General features: G+C 39.6%; 1 long non-coding RNA gene across 1 annotated transcript; it reads left to right on the plus strand.

The window, feature by feature from the left end:
- The first annotated feature begins 2,111 nt into the window (after positions 1-2,111).
- On the plus strand, positions 2,112-17,659 carry LOC135314934 (uncharacterized). The gene is made up of 5 exons (XR_010374355.1): positions 2,112-2,469; positions 12,739-12,954; positions 13,762-13,887; positions 15,503-15,673; positions 17,532-17,659. It is a non-coding gene; the product is annotated as an uncharacterized LOC135314934 (long non-coding RNA).
- Positions 17,660-19,299: the final 1,640 nt, after the last annotated feature.

A 19,299-nucleotide genomic window follows, 5' to 3' on the forward strand; every position in this document is an offset into this window, starting at 1 on the left:
TCCAGTCTTAGCTTTACAGGAGCTTCACCCATTTAAAAGAACCTGAGTCCCATCTCATGGATGCAGATGAAAAGGAAGAAAGAAGAGCAACATTGGGAAATATGGTAAGAGTATCCTGAAAGAACAAGAGAAATATGGAGGAAAAGCGAACGTGGTAAGGGTAATTGTGTAATATATCTGCCTCCACTTTACCCATGCTTCATTCCAGGAGTAAAGGTTTATTCTATAAAAGAGATAGAATCTACCCCAGGGAGGATAATCCCTGAAGAAGGACAATGTCTGTCATGCTTTGAAGTATGTGAAGATTATGGAGGTCTGTTGCATCAAATCCAGACAGACCCTGAACATCTGCAACTCCCTTTTCTCATCAGGTGTTTGGTCTTTCTCACAATATTGCAATGTATTTAAAATGTGTCTAATCCTGAAAATACTAAAATTCTTCAGACAGTGTTCAGTAGTTTTCTAGGATAAAAAATCACTGCTGGAATCCAGCTCCTCCCTTTGTTTTTTTTCTCATTGTAAAGGAGGGAAACGTTGCCATCTTTTGAAATTTTCTTTTGTGAAACTGATTGCAAGAGCCTTCTAAAATAATGTTTTTAACAAAGGTATTTGATTACTGTATGTGTTTTACTTTGACGGTACATATATAGCAAGACATATAATCCACTGAACAGAAAGGACCATACAATGTGAAAGGCAGCACTTGTGCATATTAAGAGGACTTCTGTATGTAAGCACTCAAAATCTAAGGAGACGTGATGGCAGGTGAATGGAAATATCACTGTGCTCATGCGCCCAGTCACACAGCACATCTGTTACAGATGAAAGAGATTAATCCAAATGGAGTATGAAAACAGCTCTTCAATTACAGGACTAATCCTTATTTTACTGTGGTATACTTCCTATCTCAGTGTAACACATTGCACACATTACCATGATGACTTTCTCATTATTAATCTGAACATAAAAAAGGTTTCGTTGTCCTGACTGATTACTAGAAGGTCATGTAACATCCTGTGTTCTTGGATACGTTATGTCCAAACACAAATTTGAACAGCTGTATCTTTACAACTGAGTCTTGTACTTTTTGGCAAATATTGCTGATTTATTGAAGACAGTAAAGAAATATGGAACCTATTAACAGCAGTCTTCATCAGTAACCTGTCTGAACACAAACCATACAGAAAAATTACAGAAATGGTATCTTTAAGACAGTGCTCAAACTGCTAGTACATGAGTTTAACTGATATGGAGGATGTGAGCTGAGAGTTCATTTCCAGTTATTTCACCTCCATGATTGTAGTGTGGCCAATACAAGACCTAAGGGAGATAAATCTGTCTCTATTAAAGATAGTGGAATACAATAAAATTATATTCATGAATAAGATAAAAGTAATCAGCATAAATCTAATGCTTATTAAAATTAATAAATAAGACTCTAAGTGAAAAGTTCTTATGTCCAGCTTGATTACTTTTCTGTATTTTCTTGTGGTGTTTTTGCAGAGCATCTACTGTGGACTGAGAAGCATTAAAAGGTAGAGTGCATTGGTCTTTAATGGTGGGAAAGGCATGAGGCTGGGCCAATGCACACAGTACTTTGCTGGACAACTTGAGTGATCCTTGTTATCATATGCAGAAAAGCATACATGTTTTTATCAGTATCTATTTGACTGTTCCAGAGAAGTCAGATAAGGCCTTTCCAAACCTTCTTCCTGGAGGTGTCTGCCAAAATGCCATGTAATCACCAACATGTGCAAAATTGAAATGGATCAAGCCTGAGGAAATGATGAGGGAAGACATCCTTTCCCTCCAGAACACTCCTGAACTAGTGTGTCCTACTCTGACTTTTCTCTAGGGAAAACTCCTGAAGCAAGAGGAAATTTTTGCTTGGACAAACTACCCAAACACAACCCAAAATCCAAGGAGAGAAAAATTAAGTGTGCTTAAATTGTAGCTCTCTCATCTGTTTCTGACCCATAATGTTTGCCCTGTTCTCCCCTCCTGCCTCCCAGCCACACTAGGTATTTGGGATGCAGAGCAATGGCATATCTGGCCACAGAGCTTACAGACACTTCTGGGAGCTGTCTGGAAAGCAATGTTAATTTTTTTTATGTTCAAGACAAACTGGCAATTTAAAGGCCTCTTTGAAAGCAGAAAATGTGTAAGGCAAGGTTTGTATGTTTCCACCTGGGTGTTTTTCAAAAGTGATGCTGGGCAGCATGTGTCATTAATAATGATTTACTTCTTATTTGGTTACTCAGGCTGCAGTTAGAGTCTGTGCATAGTGCTTTCCAGGACAAAGACAAGAATAAAGCTGTGATGCCCATCCTTCTAAGTTAGAGACCTCAGATATTTTCTTTCTCAAACAGGAGAGTGAGTGTCAGTCCTGGGACAGGAGGAGGCTGCAGCTGGGAGTGACTCCTTTGAACATGGAGATGTGCTAAGAAGATCATTCCTCCACACTCTACAGTAGGTTGCAAATCAGACCAGCCAAGTGCAACTGGCACTTGGGATCCTGGAGTAGGACAGTGACCATGACACTGTACTGTAAATAAGTGAGGTATGGAATAAGCTTCAGGGTTGTCACAAGACTGAAACCTGTTGCAAGACTCTAAATCAGTGTTCAGAGTCAACAGACCTGAGATCTGCAAAGACCGAAGTGTAGACATCCCCTTGGGTATGGGTGTGAACTGGTAGCGAACAGTAGGACACCACAGAGTTTCAGGGACTTGCTCACCCATACCTTTCGTGAACTGAGGCTTCTATTTTTATATAAAGAAAGATAGGTATTGATGGAAAACAGTAGAGAAATGGGGTGTAAGGACCAAAGGCCAGGGAGAGAAATAACAGGGCTAACTTGCTCTGCAGATGCCTTGACTAGTGGTCTGGCACTTCAATACTGAACTTGGTTTTTTTTTTGGTGCAGAACTGAGGGAAGAGCAGGAGGGGAGAAGGGAAAACAGGTGCAGATGGCATTGTTAGATTTGTTAGCTGGAAAAGAGGAAATGGGATAAAGAAGTACAGCTGAATCCAATTTAGCATTAGCAAGACAGAAAAGAGGCCTTCAAAGAATTATACTGAAAGACCTGTAACTGTTCTGCTCACTGGCTCATGTGTTGAGGAGTACTGCTGGAACTGATGCTCTGGAAATTATTTCCAGAGAAAAATAGAGGAGGAGCAAAAACACACATGCTCTGTACATCCTTTGGTATCATGGCTGTTTGGCATACAGCATGCCTTTGCAAGTTTGGTCATCTGTATGTTCTGTGGCCTACCTTCGCTAGAGAAAGGAATTCATAGGAGCTGCAAAACTGAGCAGGATGCTGCCCAGCCTGCCCTATACAAAGTGCTGCAGAGATGAGCACAGAAGTAACTAGATGTCTCTGTGTGAAATGAAAACCCCTGCTTCACCTGGAGCTCCGCTTTCCCCAGAAATTAAGTAAGGTCAGCAGCATTGTACTCATCAGAGCTCAGTGCTGCTGGCATTAATGTAGGATGTAGAAGATAGATTCAAGGACTTCCTCTCTATGAACTATAGGCTTAATCTGTCAGCCATCACTGAAAGTCATGCTGCAATCCATGACATAAGTGTAGGAGGTAATTCTCAGTCAAGTTGTTGAATTGTCATCAAATGTTACATAAACTATTCAGTCATTCGGTATTCATGGAACTGTAGAAAGAGCGGTCATGACCTTGTAAATTAGCAGGGGTGCATCTGTCTCAAAAGAGAGGACTTGAGTTCCTGTTCTTCTTCCAGTTAGCATGAAACTATTTCACAGAAGACAAAACAGCTCCAACAAGAGATCCCAATAGTTGGGTTACAAATGGCTTTGGGTGCCAATCTTGTGTATTAGCAAGTGGGGCCTGACTCTGGGTGCCCGCTACGCTAGCTTAGGTTTCCGAGCACAGGCTGCTAGTTGGACTGCCATGCTGTCTGCTGCTGAACTACATAGGCGTGGTCTGATTGTGCCTATCAAAGCATGCCTACCAGTTTGGGAACAACGTGAAGGCAGAAAGTGGCTGCCTCTGACACCTGAACTCCTGGTAAACAGCCTTTTAATACATGATTTTGTACTTCCTGTGGTTAACTTTAACCTTGTTCCTATCACTTTAATCTTCAAGATTAGTTATATTCCTTGTAATATAATCCTTCTGGCTCCTGTGTTGATTTTACATGCATCACTGAATATTCAGGAAACTTTGTCAACTCAGTGTTTTGTGCCAGTGTCTTTACAGGAAATGTTAAAGAGACTCAGTGCCTTCATCTGCTCTGAAGGAACATCAAAAGGAACACCATTTTAACCAGTGTGCTATGTTTGTGTAGGCTCTCATTATATCCCAGTTAGGTCATGATCTGCTTTACAGTCTCTGCACTAATCCTTCCCCTCCTAGTTTTGCTAATGATTTTCTGGCCCTGTATTAAATGAATAACTGACTTCATTTTAGGTTACTACATTTCCCAAATCCAGATGATCATTGGTGTTATCAAAGAAAGAAGCTGGAGGTACTCTGGTTTCCTAGTACCCCTATGGATTGCTTTTCTGTGATGGATGAGCTGAGATGGTGGCATAAAGATTATTTATAGCATAACTTTTAATCCATTTACTGGTCAATGTTCTCCATAGTTATGCCATTAAGTATATACTGTCTATTAGCTTTATTGACCTCAGACCTAATATTACACATTTGTTTTCATTAAATTGCATTTTCCATTTCCATGCCAAATGATATAGGAGATCAAAATCTGGCCACAATATGCCTTAATAGTAGGTGCATCTTCAAGTTATTATTGCTGAATTTGATATATGCTTTAGATAGCTACATGAAAATAGTTAAACATTTTTCAAATAAGACAGGTTCTTAAAATGACTGCAGAAAGCTACAGTTAATAATAATAAAAAACTCCCACACATTTTCTGCTCAGTAAGTTAGTCACTGTTATTTTACAAGTCCTTTGTTTAATGGTATTTTAACCCTCATGCAATTTTACCATTCTTATCATTAAAGTTGAACCTTTTTTCTTTTCAGTGAAAACTAAGCCCATGGCAAAATTTATGCTTTGATGTTTAGTTACTCTAAAACTGCGATCAAAGTGGCATTTGCTATGTAAATTGGAATATATTTTCTGGGCTAAAAATACAAAAATGACAGGGAAGTTTTTGTCTTCCTTTTGTCCAGCAGAAAATTGAATTCAGGACTCAGTGCAAGGTCTAAATCCTGTCTGCACTTCTTCTCCAGGGAACAATAGCTAAGCCACAAGTATTCTGGTGTTAATATCAGACAAAATAGATGGTTTCTCACTGTCTCTTGTCTGAGCTGTTTTATTTAGTAAAACAGTTAAACATTCCCTAGAGTACTTGGGTGCTTTATCTCCTTGTTGAGTGGCTGATCTTCCAGACTACCACCATCCTTTTGATCTGTATCAGAGAGAAAGTCAGTATTTCGTACAAATCACAAAAAATGTGGCAGCAGAGACTGACTGGGTTCCATCTCTTTCTACCCAGTTGCTTAGTGGTTAGGGCATTCGGTTAGGCAGTAAGGGTTGTATTTAGACCAACTCAAAATTCTTCCTCTTTAGGTAAGCTTGCTCAGCCTCAGATGACTGCTAACTGCAAAAGAGAGCATTTCCTTCAATAGTTTAATGAATGGTATGCAAGAATTCATTTGCTTATTTTCCCCCATGTACACCTGAAATGATTCTTATTTAAAAAGTGCCAACAAACCAAAATAATTTTGGTTGTTTTTCCTCAAAAAAGCAAAATGTGGTTTGGAATGAAGCTTTTCAGTATTTTTAGTTCATTTGCTGAATTGAAAAATTAATGATGAGCACAGTGTTAATTACTTTTTGCTGCAGTTCTGTACAGCGGTGATGCTCATACCATTTGCCATGGGACCAGTAGAACACTTCCCCGTCCCTTTACAGGTTAGATACGTTTTCCTTTGCACAATATAATTCAATTTTTAGATCTAGATTCCAAAGTAGGGTGAAGACAAAGCCTACAGATGACTAAGGAACAAATCCAAGCCCTTTCACTGTCTCCATGAACTTGAGGAGGCTTTCAGAAAAGGGACCCACCCCCATGGTGAGTTATCCAGTTCTGTTGGATTCTCACACTGCCATGTCTAAAGGCCAGGTGGAAGTGGGGCATGGAAAAACAGTGAAAATTGCAGCAGAGCCACTGTTTTACCTATTCTGTGGCTTCCTCACAGAAATGGAGAATGTAAGGTCATACTGGAATAAAGGTATTGTCATTTGAAAACTGCTGTTTCGGAGTCATGTCTGAGACCTTGAAGTTAATCAGTGGGTTGGCACCGATTAGTTAGAATGTTTGTTTTCCATCAATAAATGATTATCTTGCAACATCCTAGACTTTGCATTTATTTAACCAAGGACAAAACTGTGCAACTGTTCCACAGGATCATCAGAAATTAGGGATTTTATCAAATGTAATTTTGTAGTGTAAAATAGACATCAGAAAAAAAGATAAATATTTTTAGAAGCACAATGCTCCCCACTTTGAAAGCCAAGTTGTAACCTCAACAGAATAGGTTGGAAAACAGGGGAAAATGTTAATGAAGATGGTTGTAATTTCAGAAGAATAAATCACCATTCATCATGAATAAGGGTGGGACAGTCTGGCAGAAAATGAGTCTTTCTAATTCTCTGATACTTTAGAGACTATTTTTGGGGACCTATAAATAGGAGACTACATAGACTGCAATAAGCCTTTCACTAGCTGAGTTCTTACATACATCAGTTTAAACCTGAAATTTTCTGTTTGTAAAGAATTTGTTTAATGGCACATTGTACTACAGGTAGAGACAGAAATGTTTTCAGAAGGTAAGCAGATGGCTGCCCACTTTTACTCTCAGCCAGGGAGCGGAAAAGCCTCTTTGGCTATCCTTACTTGCCGACTCTCTAAAGCAGTAAGCAGGTTTTTTAAATGTTTCACACTAAAGCTGCTCTTTGAATGTGACACAGCCCAATGAATCCATGTTGCCAGGCAGGAGTCAAAAAGGGTTTATGACAAACCTTTTATCACCAATGAGCAAGGAAGTTCCTTAAAATCTAAGCCAGGCTCTCTGAGGCTTTTCTCATTCATGTGTCTTCCTGCTACAGTCAAGGGTCCTTAAGGCATGGGTAGAGCTTTCTCTTCAGCTTCTGCAGGAAGGCATTTCTCAGGACAATGCAAAGCAGGAAAGGGTGCTGCAGATTTGCTGCCTTCTCCCGCTCGCTGAGTCTTTGCCTCCCCTCTCTTTTGGGTTCTTTTTCCTCCCCTTCTTATATGCAGACTGGGTTGGGGGTTAGTTGCCCCCGGCATGGACACCTACCCTCTCCACCTTCCCCTGCTACTTAGGTCTCAGAGAAGGGAATGAAAGAGAAGAGGCACATAACAGCAGCCTAAAGGGGGACAGGTAGGGGGACAACCAGTCCTGATGTGAGGGTACATGGACATGGCCAAGGTTAGAGTAGAATGAGTAGCTAGTTGGCAGACACACATGGAAAATTGTGACACTCTTCTTCCTTCTACATGATTCACATACTCCCTTCCCCATTTTTAGGTCTCTTCAATGTTGGGGAAAATGTTCAGAAACCAAAGCCCACCTGTATCTCCAAACAGATCTCACAGAGTGCAGTTCTACCACCCATCTTCTTCAGCTGTAAATCTGGTTCAGAGTTCCCTCCCCTTTCCTTCTGTCCTGTCAGCTGGAACATTTTTTGTTCTCTTTGCCCATGCTGCTCTTTACTACTGCATTATTTGCACTGATACAGCTGTAAACTAGGTCAGGAAAATGGTCCAAGATAAAAAAATGAAGGTCAATGTGGTCTGAGCAGGAAATGGGAAAGGCCTTGCTCCCTTCATGCTGGGTAAAACCTGTGACAATCCAGTCCAAAGACTGTAACATTTGTTTTAATATTTATTAAAATTGTTTTCCTCTTTCCCTGTAACTGTTTCATAAGTCTCTGTAATCCTTCCAAGACTGCTTAGAGTCACTAACAACTAGTCCTCAGTTAACTGCCAAAACCTCTTTTTTTGTATTTGTTTTTGATCTTGGCCTGTCATTGCATCAAGTGACCGATAGGTAACATGTAAATGATATAGATGGTTGTAAAACAGAATGAGTGATCCCAACATTTTAAAGAGGTAAATGGTAAGAGGAATGGACATCATTAGTTTATAATTTCTGAATTTAAAGGGAAGTAGTTTGCTCCTACCCATCCTGCCATTTCACAAAGCTGAGCCAAAGATAAAGGTTACCAGGCAAGCTTGTAAATAAATATGTCAAAACCCACAAAGCAATGTTTGTGGACCACCCTGAATTTTCAGTCCAAGGAGCATAAGCTTCCCTAAGTACTAAGAGCAGCAAACCTCAGCACATATGCCAGACCCTTTTGAAATAATTGGCTGAAGTTGGATGTTGCTGCTCAAAGTTATGACTTCAACCTAGGCAAACAAAAGCTTTTATTTTAATTACAGCCCATTGTATTTCCAAGATTCCTACTTGTTACTACAGGTTATATTCAGATGGACATTTGTAATGTGTTTGCGCATTCTACAGCCTCCAGTATTAACATTTTATTTCATTATTCAGCTTTGGAATATATACAACCTAGGTTTGGTTTCATATATTTCAGTGGCATGCTTTGAGTACTTTCAGTATTACTATGCAAATAAGTTATAAATCAAAACTGTTCACTGTTTACAAAGGAAAATCCTGCTTAAAAACCTTGACGGTACAGTACCTCCCAATGCAGGTACAACTTGGGAGTTCCCATCCTATGATTTACTATGTGCATATATTTAACCTGATGAACACAAATTGTTCCATTGGGACTACTCTTCCGCTTGAAAATATTTCCAGTGCAACCACCTGTATTGAGGTGACTATATAATGTAAAGAAAAAATTAAAATCTTGCAGTTAAGCCACTGAACTAGGAGACAGTTTTTCCTCCTGCTCTTCTGTTAGGGTGCAGAACTAATTTATGCCAGTGATAGTTTTACAGCATTCAGCAAGGCTATGCCACTGCAGCAGTAATTCTCATCTGTGCAGGGCACCTGCTAAATAAGATTATTCTGTTGAGGCAGAGCTTTGCACTTTTTATATACTTTGCATCTGGTGTAGATAATGACACAAAGAGCAGCACAGAGTCATAGCTTCTCAGTAGAGCTGACCTTGGCAGGGTGTTGTGAAGCATACGAAATTGATATTGTTGAAGTCCTCCACAAGTCTTGGAAGAAAAACACAGTACTCTGAATGATGATCATACCAATTATTCCCTTAGAGCTTATTTGCTTAGCACCTTGGCTGTAGTTTAAGCCTGGTGTAAAAATACTCTCTGATGTAAGCGTTTGCAATCTAAATAAAAGCCAATTTAATTATTCAACAGAATGTATTCAACTGAATATAATCATATATTTCATCCTTACTGTTACCTCTGTGAAACAATTCTGTTCTTCCAGAACTTGGCTGCAGTTTGAAGAGGTGGGCAGTTAGCTTGACGTAATCTTTGATGGTGTAAAATTTTTTGCTGTGCTCTTTGATGCTAATGAAACTGCAGTCAAGCAACCCAGCATAGCCTGAAAGACTATTTGAAGCCCATGATTTTTTTTTTTTTAACCACTGGACAGAATAAAGGGCCACTAAACACATCTGGCCAGACCGCTGATGTGCAGAAACCTGCACGGAGATGGAGCCTGGGGCAGCTGTTAGAGAATGCGGTGTTGCTGTACATGCACTCGCAAAGCTGCTGCTCTTTGAGACACATGTGGACTTGCAGCCCAGAACGGACTATAGGAACATGCAGTCTGAACTGATATAATGTATATTAATGCATTTCACTGCAAACCACTTTCTCAAGCCCTCATACTATTCCTCCCTGCATCCTCTACCACTTTTAAGTTTCTCTTTTATTATGCTCACCTGACTGTGCATAATTCGGGTATCAGTCACATCAGTGTTTTCTTAGCATTAGTTAGCTGTGTTTCTTTTCTTTCTAGTCAACTAGAACTCTTATTATCTAACTATAGACCTCTGCAATGAAGGCATGTACTTCTGGGCTAATCCTCTTGACTTCTTTTACAGTCACTGGAAGGAGATAGAGAGCCGTTTAGTTGCTGCAGCTTTCTTTTAGCTTCACATTCAGTCTGAATCTGAGTCACAGGGATTTGCATCCCTTCTGGACTTGCACAAAATTGGAAATGTTCCACTATTCCCAGGTCAGAGTGTGTGGAAAACCACATTATCTGAAATCTGGGCAATGCGCGATAAAATACTAAGATGTTTTGCTATATAAATAGCACACTGTTCACAAAATGATTGCAGAGTAGATTGTATGGCTGCCAGACTTTTAAGAGAATAATTGGAGGCTGAAGATTATCATATTTTGCTTGGCTTGAATGAATGCACTCCATCTCCAACTACTGGTACTGTATACATAACTGATTCATCACAAACTTCAAGTAAAAGCCACATAATTCTGTAAAAACTATATTGGACTCTCCTTTGTACTTTGTACTCTGAGAGCTCGTTGTGGCTGAAACAAGCCCCATGATTAAAAAACTTAAGGAAAGCCTCATCTTTTTCCCTCCAAAATGCTTGCTTGTTATATGGAAAATGATCTCAGGTACCTACGGAACAAAAGACAAATAGCAAATGGGAGGAACACCCTGGAATTAGGATTTGGTCTTTAAAGTTCATTCTCAGGCAAGATGCAGTTACAAGAAATGGTGCAATTTCAAACATGTGTTTCAAAGCACAGATCTGTAAAAACAGAAAGCTGACAAGGAATCACATCATTTGAGTCACAACAAGGCTAAAAGCATCGTTCTCATAAAGAGCTTTCTCACTTATTTGGATGCTTTAAATGGTTCAGAGTAATTGTGTATATTTAGTATTGTGTGCTGGAACAGTATAGTAGGTCTTATCAATCAGCCTTTCACACACAGTGGGTCAAACTCTGGTGTAATAGCAGAGCTTCCTGCTGTGAATGGGCTTGCTGAGGTATAATGTAGGAGACTGGTGGTGCCTAGGGCCAGCAGCCAGTCTAGGTAAGATGTTATTGCCAAAGGCACTTCACAAGGCTGATGTGCCACTCAGCTTTTAAAGACAACGTTAGCAACTGGGGGATTATACTGCAAGAGTCCTGAATTATTTCACTGCATAAAGCTACAGTTCACCTAGATTTGTTCACCTCTAGTCAAAGCTGAGGAAAAAAATCAAACCACGCTATTGTGTGCATTTTTCATCTTAAGGCAGAAATTATGTGCACATTCTGTATGCAGAAAACTGCATGAGATGAAAAACCATGGAGTTAGATGGAGCCATCATGGATTTTACATTTGTAACAATCCTTCAGCAGAGGTTTTAAATATTCCCAGCAGGATATATATTCTAATATGTGATATTTGGCATCACTGCATGCTCTGTGCTGATTTCAGTAGGGCCTGAACCGTGAATATGATAGAAATACAAATAATTTGCTGTGCCCTACTTCCTGGATTTTCTGTGGATAATGCTCTGTATATAAGATAGTGGCACTCTTTCTTTTACACATGAAATGAAGGGGATTTTTTTTTTTTTAATGTATTAAAAAATATGATGAAGTAATGGGCCTGCAATTCAGGAACACTTATCAGTGTTCAGTTGTTCTGCTCGTATTAGTATTAAGCAACCTACAGACAGAGGTAATCTGTGCCATTTGATTATTTTTGGGTTTAGTGGAGTCTAAGTGTGGACATCACAACCAATAGAACTTCCTGGTTTCTCTTAATTTTGTGTAATTCTGAAGTAGTTTGCACATTTTAATTAAAAAAGTGTGATAAAGTTTCAACCATAATTCTAGTTTTAATGTTTTACTGGTTGTTTTCTTTTACACTGTACATTAATAGCCACATTGTCATTAACTTGCAATAAGACCTGGGGCAGGCTATACAGAATCAGGGCAATAACGAAATGAAAATTATATAAACGGCAGAATCAAAATTTCTGCTATCTGCAGTTATATAGTTATGTTCCTTTGATATGAGAGCTTCTAGCTATGTTGAATATTTATCCACAAAAGTCTTTCCTAGCAAAACTATCAGAGGTGATGTGAGGTCGTTTTACAGTATTGTTCTCAAGGCTGACACTTGGAGCAGTGTACAGGACTGCACCAGTTGTCAGTGTGGTAATATGCTGGAAGCAATCAACTTCTGAAATCAGAGGTACTGTCAGTGCTAATTAGCAGAGGTGTGAAATAATGATGTCTTTTTAATCAAGAGGTCTCACTAGGAGCCAAGCTTATGCACATATTTTAAGTCTTTACAATGTGTTTAATTGGGACACCTCTGAGCATACTCACTGGATAACTGGGACAGTTGGAATTGGATCTGGTGGCTGATTAACTCTCAGTAGCGGTAATTATAAGAGGAAGGCCCAAGTGTTCAAATAAGTACTGCACCACACTGTGCTGTGATACACTTCACCGTACATCTCTCACTGTGCTCTCATAACATGCTGAATGTCCCTTGGTCAAGAACATTGAAATGAAAGCTGGGATAGTTTCACTGCTCTGGCTGCAGCTGCCAAGGCTCATGATGTTTTAAGTGGAGTGGGAAAGGGTGAAAGTCATTCTTCTTCTACACATCATATCCCTTCAGAAACTTATTTCCTGTGTGTAAAGCCTTTATTTTTGCCCTCAAAGTCCTAATCAATGCTGTGGTAAATGTTGATAGTGGGCTTTTGGCTGTCTACAGGAAGTTTCGCTGCCCTGGGGAAGTCAGGACCAGAGCAGCTGGACTGGCAGCAGGCAATGGGAGATGGCAGCAGATACGAGCAACCAACAGAAAAGTGCAAGTCTGTGTGTTTGTGAAATTAGAATTCCATCAACTACATATGGGCAAAGCAGCAGGTGGAGGAAGGGAAGCTGTAAGAGAGCAATACAGCAGATGTGTTTTGGACTAAATTTGAAGGTAAGCTGGGACATAAAAATGGGCCTAGGGGTTGTGACTAGTGGAGAACATCAGAGCTGGTGAAGTGATCTAGGACAGGTTTTTTGGGAGTGGGGTTGTTCCATCAGAAGAGAGTGAAATAGGGACTTGGGGTATCGATGAAAGAGGTGTTTGAGAAGTTGGGACTGCTCTTGGAAGACTCAGAAGCGCTTCTGGGAAGTCTGAAGAGCTCTGGGTGACCTGGGAGGCACTGGGGAGATCTGTGGCTCTGGAATAGCTTGGTGAGAAGGTAAGAGATACTGGAGGGGGAAATGGGAGACGCAAAGAGCTGGAGTTAGGACACATGCAGTTATTTGGAGAATCACCATGGGACATCTACCCAGCAATGCCTCTGTGAGTGAAATTCCTCTCATACAGAGCTGAGACACTCTATGTCCCTTTACTGCTTTAATTTAATATGGTCCTGAATTAGCATGAACATGTGGTAGGGAGAAAGAAGTATAAGCAAGACATAAGAAGGACGATATAACTGTACCATGCTAACAACAAAATAGTCACTTAAACCAGTGTTTTTAACTAGAAACTACCTAAAATAATTTAGAGAACCATAGTTTGGGCAGCAAAACAATGCAGGGAAAACAATAAGGACTGTGGGTGACAGAATGTTCCCTAACTACTTCAACGGCAAAAGGACTCATACACAGCTCAGTAGCATGTCTAGTAGGAGCATAAAATGGTAGACAAAGTATGAGTGCCAAAGCAGCAGGAGGCAAGATTAACCTCTGTGATCAGCAGAAGAGGGAATTGAATGTGCTTAACCCAAAACAGAAAGTCCTCCTGGAACTGGACATGAAGAGCTCCTGTTACACCGCTGCACTGCCATCTTCATGAAAAGCCCCAAGAATGGTCACACTCTACCTGGCAAGAAGTGATGAGAAGCAGATTGCCTGTAGGGTAAGCCTTTTAAATTGTGTTATGTACAGCGTTAATATGAAAAACACCAATGAATTTTCTTTGGAGGTACGTACGTGCAGCTGATATGTTAAATTTATGTACTTCTACCTTTACACTATATATGTCTCAGTTCCTCAAAGCTTTGTTTTATGGAAATGTCAGTCCTCCATTTTAAGACTAAAGCTGTTTTTTTCTTTTTTTGTTTTTTTTTTGTTTGTGGTTTACTTACTTTGCTTTTCAAGGTTTCTCTGGGTTTTATATCTTTTGATACTAATTAGACGTTATAGTCCCAAAGAACTGTGTACTCCCTGACTCTGGAAAGCAGCGATGCTGTCATTTATTTTAAATTCTTTTGTAAGTCAGATTTTCCAATGTCATGCACCTGGACAAGTTCCCTGCACTTCCTTAAATTTTGAAATATTTTATATTGGAATCAAACTTAATTCCTTGAAGCTTCATCTGTTTCTGTACACCTCTTTGTTCTTACCAGAGTGTAGAGTGTTGCACAGGGAGTATTTCTACAGTTTCTAAAGGATGTGCTATCAGTGACCTCCAGTCATCTCGTATGACAGTGATGCTAACTGCTGAGTTGCTGGTCTGACAGAGGGGGCAGGCTGAAACACAAGCCCTCACTTTGGTACTACAGATATGAACTAAGTATAAAACCAGTACAAATGAGCAGGAGTGCAAGAACAGGTTAAACACTTTGTGCAGGTTAATTTTTTTCCTTGAAAGACTTCTCTGTTGAAAAGCTATTCCACTTGTCCCCCAATCTGTTGTTTAATGTCATTCTATGTGGTTTTATGTTCTGTTGTCTGTTTAATAGACAGTGAGCAACAGATGATGCAGCAAACCAAAGCAGCAAACAGATTACCTCTAAGTTTCTGAGGCTTTATCAAGGTGTCCCAGACATCAATGGTAGATCTAAATGAGGAAGACAATGGAGCAGCGAGGTTGGGAGAGGTTAAAAAGAAAGTGGAACCAAACCCTGGTTTATTTCTTTATTCTATGATTCAGCCAGAACTCTTCGTAGATAGAACAGAAAACTCTGTTACCAGAACTGGCTAAATAAACCCAATCCAGCAGGCATTCTGCCTCAGGTTTATTTTCAAGCAATGAGATGGAGAGTCCTGTCATGTTGTTCATATGTCCACTGTTCTACACGATAGCTCCTGAGGAATGCCCTGGGAAAGACATTCCAATCAGAAGTTCCCTACAGCCACACTGTAGACCCTTACAACCTCTCCACAGAGCAGGTCCATCCAATTGTACCCAACAGGCAAAGCTCTTCTACCACTCCTCCCCACCTCTGACTAGTCCAAACTGTGACCTCCCATCTCACTGCCTTGTACCAAGGATTCTATTGAATGCTCGGTGTTATATGACAGTATTTTCAAAACAAATCAGTGGGGGCTGGATCCAGACCTCTTAGGCTTTCAGGACTTCTCTGCAAATTGCCTCTGCCTGAACCTCAAAGCCTACATACAAGGGACAATAAGCATCTATTCCCAAAGCACAAAGCTACTACTCAAAGGACTTTCCTTCAATCGCTCCAAGGCTTGATAACACGATAACATGTTGTCCTTCTTCACCTGTACCCTGCTCTTTTCTGCAGGCTTCTGCAAAAGGGAACTAACATGCTCAAGCTGGGAATCAAGGCAGGAGACAAGACAGCATTGCTATCCCCTCTCCTCACAGCCAGGCAGGTTTACCTTGGACATGCACTCTGTTTTCACATAGGCCCCACTTCAGCCCATTGTTGGTCTGCAAACAAATGCTTGTTGAGGTAAAAACAATAAAGGTACTTGTTATTGTGTCATACATCTGCCTTCCTGGATCCTGTCTGTGGTCAAACTAAGCACTAAACAAAAACCTGTTTTAAATCCTTTAGCAGTATTTTAGCCTATGTCTATAGCATGGTGCAGTATAGCTGAGCCAGACTTTCATACCAATTTAGCCAACTTGAATTCTGTGCTGATGCCACTGACTTGGCTCTGGATACCACACAAGTTCAGGCATCCTATGCTACACAGAGCTGTGGGGATTAGACCCACCTTTGCTTGCTGAAGATGCCTTCTTGGAGGGAATGGTTTTCTTTGAAAGCATTTTTTAGAGTTTAATTTTAAAAGTATAACATATTGTCTTTATGTATTTAATATTTAATGCTTCTAAGCAGAATTTTAGAAAGTGTTCTTCTTTGTACTGTATTTATTCAGTAATTGCTATGAGATTAGTATCTCAAAAGGAAAAATCAGTAACACTTCACCATAGACAAGTAAAGACAATAAAATGCCTAACAGTTTTTTCACACTAGAATAAAATGTCTCTGAAATGCACCTTTACCTCTAATAAAATACCTTCCAGCCTTTTTAATAACCACATTCTCTGTGCTGGATCTATTGTAGCTACATTTTAGGATCAATTTAGTAGCTGAAAAAATAATAACGATCATTTTTCCATGCCAAAGCATTTTGAAAAGTGTGAACAACTACAGAGCAAGTGCTGTTTTATGTCTAAACAAAACCAATTTTTTTAAAAAACCTTTTATTGTGTTGACATTTAAAATGGGCTAGAAATAGAACTGTGGGGAAAAAAAACCACAACAAAACAACACTTCTGTAATGCAAGCCAGACCAAAGAGATATTGCATTGCAATCTTGTGATGAGGACAGGTTGGCCTTAGGGTTTTCTGAGGAATATGAACAATTTGGGAAAGTTATTCTTTTTTTTTTTTTGAGCATCCTGAACTTTTTTTAAGGAATCTGGGCTGAAGTTAGTATTTCACACACACAAAAAAAACCCCAGTGATTGTTTGGATTCACAAAGCAGGCAAAACTTCCCAAGGCAGACAAAAATTACTCCTTAGGAACAATAAGTTGCCTTTTGGTTTTTTAGAAGTTTGCCGGTATGAAATGCATGGCTTATATTAAAATCTCCAAAAAACAAAATAATACTTAGTACAGTGACCCCCTATAGAGGCTTTAATGATCACTTGCACAACTGAATGTGATCTGTGTTTCAGTTGCACCATCCTTTCATTGCCATCTTTGCTTATAGAGCTATGCTCTCTGAAAATTTTTGATGTTTCTGACAAAGTGGTCATCAAAATTTTATTTCCAGTGCCATATTCACTTTCTCCTTTACCTTGTGGTATAGCAATAGGACAGTGCTGTGCACCATTTCTTGGATCTCAGAGTCAGTCACCCATGCAGTCTCTGCAGCTGTGCAGAGCCCCATCACTCAATAGCATTCACTTCCATAATCTGATTGGACTTGCAAATTTGGATGCAGCACAAACTTGTTATTCACTTATTGTACTTGGGATTGTACATATCAGCTATCTGAAAGGCCTTATTGCTTGAATTGCCATCATCTTGAGCTATTCAGTAGGTCTAAGACACAGCCAGATTTTCATGAGCGAGATGAAAAACACATATCTGATACTAAAGCAACCCATTGCCAAATTGCACATCTCTGCTTCAAAACACAAGATCAGCAGAGCTGTTCAAAGACAAAAGCAGAGAGAATTTTGAGTGCTGAGCACTTTATATTCACTGTCTTTAGTCTCAAAAATAGTATAATAGGGGAAAGATTAAAACACCCCATTTTCTTTTTGCAATTCCTTGTATGTAATTTTCTTCTAGGTACTTTTTCTTTCTGGGAATAATTAGAAAGAAGGCTAGCTTTGGTCTGTGAAAATGCAGCATTTTTCTTTGGACTGACAGACTCACTCAAGACTATGAAGAGCCAGAAAGCCCTTTGTCTGTGAGGTATGGGGTATAAAGGAAACACCACCAGAAGTCTGAGTGGAGTTCCTTCTTAAAAGCTCTTTCTTTGACTCCTCTTAGCCATTCTGTGCAGTCTCAGATCTTGACTAGCACCTTCACCTCAACCCTCCCTCTAGATCCACACATCTCTTCTCTGTATAAAAAAATGCAAACAGTAAATTATTATTCCCTTACAGAATGCAAATATTCAGGATGAGACTGAGCTCCTAGCTTAGCACCACCTCTGGATCTGATCTTTTTAAAAGGCAGTCTGTGCTTAGGTGTAAGATCCTGAGTTAGCCTCAGTTCTGGTAATTACTGACTTGACCTAAAACTATTAGGTCAATGGGAACCTTCTAATGGGTTTCAAAGGATGATGGGTCAGGATTTTTGTGCATATTAAGTCCAGTGATGCATTAAGACACCCCTTACATTTTGCTTTGGACACTGACATTTCAAAAGGTCAGTCTGAAAGAACCTTTGAACTGATGATTAAGAGGAAGCAGAGAGAAAATTATCATCTCACAATGAGCTCAGTGTGCTATAACATATTCAAAGTAAGATATTAACATTCTCAAAGGATGGCAAATGGAGACATAAAATACCTGTTAAGACTTATGTTATGCCTCTATGAATATTTCTAGAGTGTGATTATCATTGTTGAGCTTTTTAAGTACAACACCTTGAAATGAATAGCTTTTAACCTCAGTGATTGTTGGAAAAGAATGGTTCAATCTTTCAGCTGGTACTTTTCTCTGACATGTATAAGGAGTCAGCACAGACAAAAAATTAGAAAACAAAATAGCTCAGTTAGGACACTTGGTGTTCATTGCTTAATGAGAACAGCAAGCAAAGACAGAGCAGCTCTCTGTATATCTGTAATAAGATTCTCTAACCTTTACGATGCAGTTGCTCTTCAGTCAAGATCTCCAATTTCAAGTTTCATCACTTAGTGCATTTATGGACCATTTTTAACTCCATAAACTCCAGAACAAGATGATTTTTTGCAGTGATACCAGGACATGTGGGTACTGTGTCCTGAGCTAGATGGCATGTAAAAGGATGCATAACTGAGTGAAGAAAATGGTTTGTCTTTGAAAGGGCAGTAACAAGCACAAGAGAAACTATAAGATTCAGCCCCTGGGAGAACGGAAAAACCTCCCTCCAGTGTTTTTACTGACTAAAGTTGTTTCTTATAAAAAGAAGCAAATCAAAGGTGACAGATTGCATTTACAAATGTCACTGTCCAAGACAAACCAGATAAAACAATACTCATGTTTTAGTTGGTGTTACTATACAAAGGAGAGTGAAATGGCAAGTCTCTACAGTTAGTTTGCATTCATTAGCCACTCCTTCAATTCCATCCACAACCACAGCGATTTTGCTGTTAGGGAGAACGCTTAGTCTCATCTTTAGCCTCATGGCTGATGGATGCCTGGGAGACAAATGCTGATGGAGGCATGAAAGTGGACTTAAAATTTTTGGGTAGCCACTAAAACCAGGTTTAATTATCTTTAAAATTTTTGTAACTTAGTTGCCAATATTGTTGTAGAAAGGGTGACCTTCTACAGTGATAAACTGGATGCAATCCTACAAGTAAGCTCTGTCTGCTGATAAGCATGGCCTCTATGTCAGGCTGAAGGTG

This window comes from Phalacrocorax carbo, chromosome 9, assembly GCF_963921805.1.
Source record: "Phalacrocorax carbo chromosome 9, bPhaCar2.1, whole genome shotgun sequence".
In the NCBI taxonomy this organism is placed as follows: domain Eukaryota; kingdom Metazoa; phylum Chordata; class Aves; order Suliformes; family Phalacrocoracidae; genus Phalacrocorax; species Phalacrocorax carbo.